Genomic DNA, 8,518 nt, shown 5'->3' on the forward strand with positions numbered 1-8,518 from the left:
CATTTTGGCGGCAGCAGGTAGGAGAATTGTTAAGATTCGTGTTCACAACAGATAGCTTTATTTTTAGTTTTTTTTAAAGAGAGATAGTTTACTTGTGCTGAAGAATTAGCTAGCATCCTTTAGATGAGTAGTTGCTTGTAACATTCACAAGGTTAAAAGATTATTGAGCTGTTTTTGGGAAAAATCGCTTCAGTTAAAAAGCAGAATGCAATTTTAAACTGTATTGAAGGAGTTTTTAATCCATGGTCTAATGTACGAGAGTATGTTAATAAATCTATTGACAATAAGATATTTTCCAAGTCTGAGGGAAAGAAAGCATTAATGTTTGGTGCATACAAAATAGCAGGAAATTATTCTAAAGTAACTGGAGAATTGCAGGATTTACAAAGACAGTTAACTGAGGTGAAATGTCGGAATGAATCTTTAACTCTAGAAAATACTTCAGCTGTTTCTTTTAGTCAGGAAACTAGAGAAGCTTTGTTGACAAATAGAGAATTGAGTGCAGAGATTGGGTCTTTACAACAAATGTTACTTGATGCTTATGGAGCAATACAAGGTTTAAAACAGTCAGGGCAAGTGTGTGTACCTGAGGATCATTCTAAATGTCATGAAATTATTAATGATTTACAAATAAAACTGGGTCAAAGAAATGCATTAATCGCTGCATGCAAAATACCAGTTAATTTTGTAGAGTCAAAGTGTGTTGAAGATATGAGTGACAAAAAGAATGTGGAGAATGTAAAGATGGCACCAATTCTAGTTAAGGAACAGTTAGATGAAGAGGGAAAGATCATTTCATGTACTAAAATTAACCAGTCTTTGTCTAGCACAGAAATTGCTACATTAAGTAAAGATCTAGGACAGTTTAAATTAGGCGATGATCCCTTAGATGTTATGATTAGGTTATCACAGTTTGAAAGAATACACAAAGAATTGCAAACAAATGATATATTTGATATAATTGTAACAAGTATGGATGATGCATTAAAAGCAAGCATGCCTTCACATGATTTTCTTAGACCAAGAGTTAAACAACAGTTAGTGCATGAGTTACTAAAAACATTAGGAATTGATGAAATGGATGCTCATTTATCATATGGAAATTGCAAGCAGAGAAAGAATGAATCAGTGCAAGGCTTTGCTGATAGACTGTTTGAAATTTATAAACTAACTTTGCCTGAAAATACTGAGGCAGATCATAACAATGAAATGTATAATCGTGTGTTACTAAACTGCATTAATCCAGAAATTAGAAAATTGGTTGGTTTGACTGTGTTTTCAAGTAACACTTTTAACAAAATAATTGAATGTCTAAAAAGAGCAGAGTTGTGTAATGAAACTAACAAGGGAATAAAACAGAGAATGTCTGCAGTTGGAAAGCCATTCCCAGATAACAGAGAATGTACTAAAATCATTTCTAACAAGAAAATATTGGTCAAATTGAAGTATTATCTTTGTAAAGAGTCGTGAATGGGGGCTCATGATGGAATATATTTTTAATAAATACTGGTGTACCTATATTCATTATTTATACCTCACAAAACCTCAATCTAATCCATTATTTGTAGGGGGAAAAACAAATTGTGTTGCAAGTTTTTCAAGGTTCATATAAAGATGTTATAAAGCTAAAAATGATATGAATTTAATTGATAATGGTATTTTGAATTAGAAGAATATTTAGTGAATTTGATGAAATGTCAATTTTGGGTTATAAATTTCTCACAAAATATAATGTTTTACTTTATTATGCTAATGGTAAAATATAGTTTAATACAGATGATAAACATTATGTTATTTCTGTTTCACATTATGTTTATAGTCTAAAGAAACATGACAAGTTAAGTTTACTTGTACATACAAATGCTAAGGTTACAAATATTTTGCAGCAGTTTGCACATGCATTTGCTAAATATAAATATAATTTGAGAAATTGCAAGAGGAGGAGTTTCACAGGAAATGTACATTTAGCTATAAAAGCAATATCCAGATTATTATTATTATATTATTAAGGAAAGTGAGCCATATGTACAGCAAATTATATATTATCTTACTTGAACAAGGAGTATTGAGAAAATGTAAATCTGTTACTAATTTTACTATTTAGTTTGTATAGAAACCTGATGGAAATGGGCATTTAACAATTGATTAAGGTAAATTACATCCAGTGACATCTTCCTAGGCATCAAAATGTCAGAGAGGTGACTACTGTTTTTTTCCTTTATCCCTCGAAATGCAAAGTTTTATTTAAGCCTTGATATAGCAAACAGTTATTGGTTTGTATCTCTGCACCCAAAGTCACAGTACAAGTTTGTATTCAAGTGGAAAAAAAAAAAAGATCAAGTTATGTTTATGTCTTCCTGTGGTCCTGAACAATTCAACAACAATTTTCCATAAAAAGATGGCTGCTATTCTATCAAGATTGTCAAGACAATCAGCACTTCTGCAATATGTTGATGATTTGGTATGTACTACAGAAACAGGAAAAGAACATTTTAAATTGTTTACAGAATTGTTGAAATTATTGGCAAATGCTGGACTAAAAGTGAATATAAAGAAATGCCAATTTTTACAGACAACAGTGAACTTTACAAGAGTGACAATATCATCTGAAAGAAAGACTCCAGATCAACAAAAGTGGATGTCATAAAAAGACTAAACATACCTGTGTCAAAGACTGTTTTAAGATCATTTTGGGATTGTTCCAATACCAAAGAGACTTTATTCCAAAGTTTAAAGTTTTGGCTGGACCCTTGTATGACTTGCTAAAGAAAGAAAACGTTTGAGAACTTAAAAAAGATGTAATCAGTACGATGGTGTTGCTTCCACAGACCCCAGAAAAGTGTTTCTATTGGAAGTTGCTACTTAAAAAAAAAAAAGAAAGACTTTATCTGCAGTGCTATGTAAAGAGAAGTTTAGAAAACTGAAACCAGTGACCTATGCATCACGACCTTTTGAAAATAACTGAAGAAAAGTATTCCTGTGTGAGGAACAGTTGTTGTCAGTATTCTGGACATAAGAACATTTTAAATAACATGATTTCAAAAAGTGTTATTGCAAAGTTCACATTTTCCTTTGAACTTACTGGTGAAACTAGGAAACAGTATAATTTCATCTGCAAGATTTTAAAAGTGGTGCTGATGCTAATGAAAAGAAAAATAGACATTAAAATAAAGGAAACAACTTTGTTGCCAGCATGTTTGCTATATGAAGGTGAACAACATAAATAGTCACTTTTTTGTGTTCTCTTTTTCCTCTCAATTCAAGTTTATATATTTTGGTGCAAAGTACAGATGTTTACTGTGATGGTTCTTTTTATCATAAGGATGGTAAAGCATATACAGGTTTTTCAATAATTTTACCTGATAAAATAGATATGCATTTATGTGATATACATTATTCTCAATATGCTAAATTGGCTAATGTTTGTTGTACATTGGAACACTAAGCAGATATGGCTATTGACATTTATAATAATAGTGCATATGTGGTTAATACACTGACAATGCTTCCTTTGTATGTATATAATGGTTTTAAGTCATATGATGAAAAACCATTGGTACATACAAATCTGTTGAAGTATATTTGATATTTGCTAAATAAATGTAAATTGCCATATGCAATAATTAAAGTAAAAAGCTCACACTAAAAGTGATGAACATAATGAACAAAATAACTTAGTTGATGCTTGTGCTAAAAAGGCTGCAAAACAAGTAAAATTATGGGAGTTCAATGAGGAACCTGAGATTTCTGCAATTACATTTAAAAAAAAAATAAAAAAATAGGGAGCCGTGCAGAGATGGAGGTCTGATCCTTTAGCTCTGTGAGACATCGCCATAAAAAGCTGATTAAACTGTTAACGGAAAGCTGCAGACCTAGCCAAATGAACCTTTGGTTATAGCAGAGGCACAGGACAGCCCGGCACATAAGTTTGAACGGCGGAGACAAAGGAGAAACTGTCAAACAGACGCGGCACTAATATGTAACGGCCGCCATATTAACCACGCGGCATTACACCACACTGCTACCAGTGACCGGAACGCGCCCTGAGAGCCTATTCTGACATGAGGAGCTGAAAAGGGAGACGAGGAGAGGATCGGAGAGTAACAGGCTTCAGGTACTATAAACTGTGGTAGTAAGCTCTCACTAAAGATTGCGGACACTTTTCTAACTTTGCACAAATATGATTTATGCTAGAGTGGCAGCTCAGTGAACAGAAGTGCCGCACTGAATATCAAACAAACACGGTGATACAACATACGCAAGTAACAACTCCTGCATATACAAGATGAACAGAGGGAAAAACTTTATTTTCTTATTCTGGGACTCCAGATATATAATATGTTAGCTCAGCGCCATGCTGTAGTGAAGAGCAATACACAATACACAATGTTGCTGCATGATATAAAGATCCGGTTCTGAGGGAACATTAACATTATAAACATAAAGAAAAGAGCCACTTCCACTCAAGGCTAATAATTAAAACCTGATAGAGGGTCAAGAATATATGGTGCCTCACTCATCATATTAAAGAGGGGACTCTCCTAAATTCCCTACAAACTCATAGCGGAAAGATTACTTCTGTTAGTTTTCTGAAACTGACTCTGTCCCACACCACTGAATTTACAAGAGATCTAAGCTATTAAGGGAAATTACTCTCATCTACAGTAAAATGTCTGCCAGGAAACAGAATAAACCACCAGCAACAAGTAAATCTCAGGTCTCAAGCCTCTTTTTCAAATCTAAAGGAGATAAAATAGCAGGACAACAGCAATCTATTATAGAGGAAGATGGAGGATCAGACTCAGACTCTAGGTCAGCAGAGGGGGATGCCACGCCGGTGACTAAGGCAGATCTCAAATTACTTGTCTCAAAACAAGATATCAACTTAAATTTTGAAAAATTATGGGACAAATTTGACAGCTTCCAAACTACTATCACCAATAATCTTGCCGAAATTAAGTCTGACATGCTAGATTTGGGTAACAGAGTAGCCTCGTTAGAGGAAAATGAAGATACTACCACAGAAGAAATATCTGCATTGAATCAACAAATTAACTCCCAACAACAAGTAATATCTGAAATAGAAGATAAATTGGAAGATATTGAAAATAGGAATCGGAGAAACAACTTGAGGATCAAAGGGATCCCAGAATCAGTATCTTCTTCAGAATTACAGAACTACTTACACCAACTATTCCAAGCTATCACGGGAGAAGCGGGTGATGAGAAGCACCAAATGGAGAGAGCCCACAGATCACTTCGAGCAAAACCTAAAGAGGACGCCCCACCAAGGGACGTGATTATCAAGATGTTTAGATTCCCTGAGAAAGAGGCAATACTATCTGCAGCAAGGAAACACCCAACCTTTAAATTCCAGGGATATGTTATTCAATTTTACCAAGATTTGTGCTTGCGCACACTACAGAGGAGAGGTACACTGAGACCATTGACTTCTTTACTGAGAAAACACCAGATAATTTATAGGTGGACTTTCCCATTTGGCCTACATATCCAGTTTGAAGGCAGATCTATCACACTCAAAGATCCATCAGAAATACCAGATGTCTGCAAGAGGCTCAGGTTGGAGGTACCTGATATACCCTCCAATACATCCCCCGAAGAGGATCTACAAAAGAAGCACAAAACTCCTCATACTCAGAATCAGAAATGGTCCAGAGTATCAAAGAGGGGTACCAAGACCTGAGAAATATTGATTTTCATCTTACATCTCTCTGTTTTCACAGCACTCTAGGAGGTGCTGACACGAGAAAAGTCTTCCCTATTTTAGACTATTGTCAAAGGTCAGTTTTGTTTATACCTAAGGGGAAGTTTGATGGTTACAATCATATCGAGCTCCCATCTCTCAGATCTTCAATGAGGGAACTCTCAACAATGGGCAGATGGACATAGATATAACACCCTTTTCTCTAAGAAGTGTTGGACATCGTATTTCTTTAAATACATTATGAGAACCTTAGAGTAAGGGTCACAGTGACTCACATAGGTTGGTTACTTAAACATGTAGACATAGGTTAATGTTTCCACAAAGTTTAAAGGTTCATTATTGATGATATGTTTAAATCAAAATACTGCTTTAACCTGTTTTTCTTTACAGTTACAGAAACACATCATACAGTATATTATGGTACAGTTGATATGAGGCGATGTCTCGCATTGCTTACTGATAATTATTCTTTGGTTTTTTTTTTCCATTAACCAAAGTTTTGTTTAAGATTTGGGTAGATGGCAAATAGCATTTACCGGTTAGAAGTTACAATTTTTTCACTAGTTAAATTTTGTTTTTTTGTTATTATGTCGCCATATCTAATCATGTTTGTAATTGCCTTATTATCCAGAAGGAGGGTCAAGGTCGGCAGAGCCGGGGGGGTGGGGCGGAACAGCGTCTAGGATTTCAGGAAAATCTTGGAGGAAGGAGCATGCATAGCTACAACACCAGGGTAAGATAACAATGACTAACCCTATACACCTAATATCACACAATGTAAGGGGTCTCAACACGGATGTTAAACGCAGAACAGCCATGACCCAATATGATAGACTAAAAGCAAATCTGATATTCCTCCAAGAGACACACTTCACCAGCTCTATTATCCCCAAATACTGGTCTAGACAGTTTCCCCAACACTTTCATTCGGTAACAGATAGCAAGAAAAGAGGGGTCTCCATACTAATACACCACTCACTAAATTTCAACACAGAAGAGGTACTGAAGGACGCGGAAGGTAGATACCTAATAGTTAGGGGGTCAATTCAAGGGACAGAGATTACGCTTCGTAACATTTACGCTCCAAATGAAAAGCAAGACATCTTCCTGACTCACATAGCTCACCTACTCACACAATGGTCCCAATCAAGAATTATATTGGGGGGGGACTTTAACTTGCCTATTCAAATTACTGAGACAGAGGGGTCGTCTGTACTAACGCACAAACAGAGACATCACAATGCTATGGTTAGATCAATCAAAAGAGCCTTGTCGGCTCAAAATGTTATTGACTCTTGGGAGTCATTATATGGCAAGACTAATGACTATACATTCTACTCCTTTGCTCACAAGACATACTCTAAGCTAGATTATGTATACCTCAGCCAAATACTTATACCTAATTTACAGTCCTCCTCCATACATGCGTGCGCATGGTCCGACCATTCTATTGTCGGTGTTAAATTGACAGGAATTCTCGGACAAAGCAGTAATCGTTCATGGACATTTGACCCAAACATACTTAGAAATCAGACTACACAGGACTCAATATTAAAAGCCCTAACTGAGTATTGGTCTATAAATACGGACACAACTAATAATCCACTTTGTACCTGGGCAGCACATAAACCATTTATTAGGGGCCTACTTATACAAGCAAAAGCCACATACAATAAAACGACGCGATCAAAAACAGATAAATTACAAACAGAGATAAATGACCTGACTACACAACATCAACGTACCTCATCTACAAAAACATTCAAACTCCTCCAGGAGAAGAGACGGGAACTGTCTGAGATCATGTCAGCCGCCTCTCTTAGAGCATCACAGAGACTAAAGGCATATTACTATATTTACTCAAACAAGCCAGACAGATACCTAGCACATAAACTACAAGAGAAAATTAGATCTTTCTCGATTCCCTCTATTCAGACTTACGACGGTTCATACACGTCAAATCCACAGGAAATTACAGATACTTTTGCAAAGTACTACCAATCATTATATGATGGTAAGAAAACTAATCCATCTGCACATACTAAAGTACTTAGAGAACAGTTCTTAGCAGCAGCCCACCTCCCATTAATCGATAAAGAGGCCTTAAAGGAACTAAATGCAAATATAACAACGAAAGAGATCTTAGAGGCGATTAAAAATCTGAAGCCAGGTAAAGCAGCAGGCCCGGATGGGTTTCCGGGGGAATATTATAGACTATTTAAGATGGCGCTGGTACCACATCTGCATAAATTTTGTAATGATATCATGTTAGGTAAAAACATCCCTACGGATATACTACGTGCTAAGATAATAGTTATCCCCAAGCCTGGTAAGAACCCGAATCTATGCAATAGCTACCGCCCTATTTCATTAATAAATCAGGACATAAAGATCTTTACTAAGATTTTGGCCAACAGACTGAAAATACATCTCCCCTCTCTGGTGCATCCGGATCAGGTGAGATTTATTATGGAGAGAGAAGCACCTGATAACATTAGAAGGACAGTGGACCTGGCAGATCACCTAGATAAGACCAAAACGCCTTCTCTGCTCCTTTCTCTGGACGCAGAGAAGGCGTTTGACAGAGTAGACTGGGAATACATGTTTGAGGTATTAGCTAGTTTTGGACTCAAGGGCCCCTTTGTGAAAGCCATCAAAAATATTTATTCCTCCCCTACAGCTGTGATTAGAGCGGCGGGGTATCAATTGAACCCTATTGATATCCGTGGAGGTACTAGGCAGGGTTGCCCCCTTTCTCCGCTGATTTTTGCATTGTGTATAGAACCCCTAGCG

The sequence above is a fragment of the Bombina bombina genome, chromosome 7 (assembly GCF_027579735.1).
Source record: "Bombina bombina isolate aBomBom1 chromosome 7, aBomBom1.pri, whole genome shotgun sequence".
Taxonomy (NCBI): Eukaryota; Metazoa; Chordata; class Amphibia; order Anura; family Bombinatoridae; genus Bombina; species Bombina bombina.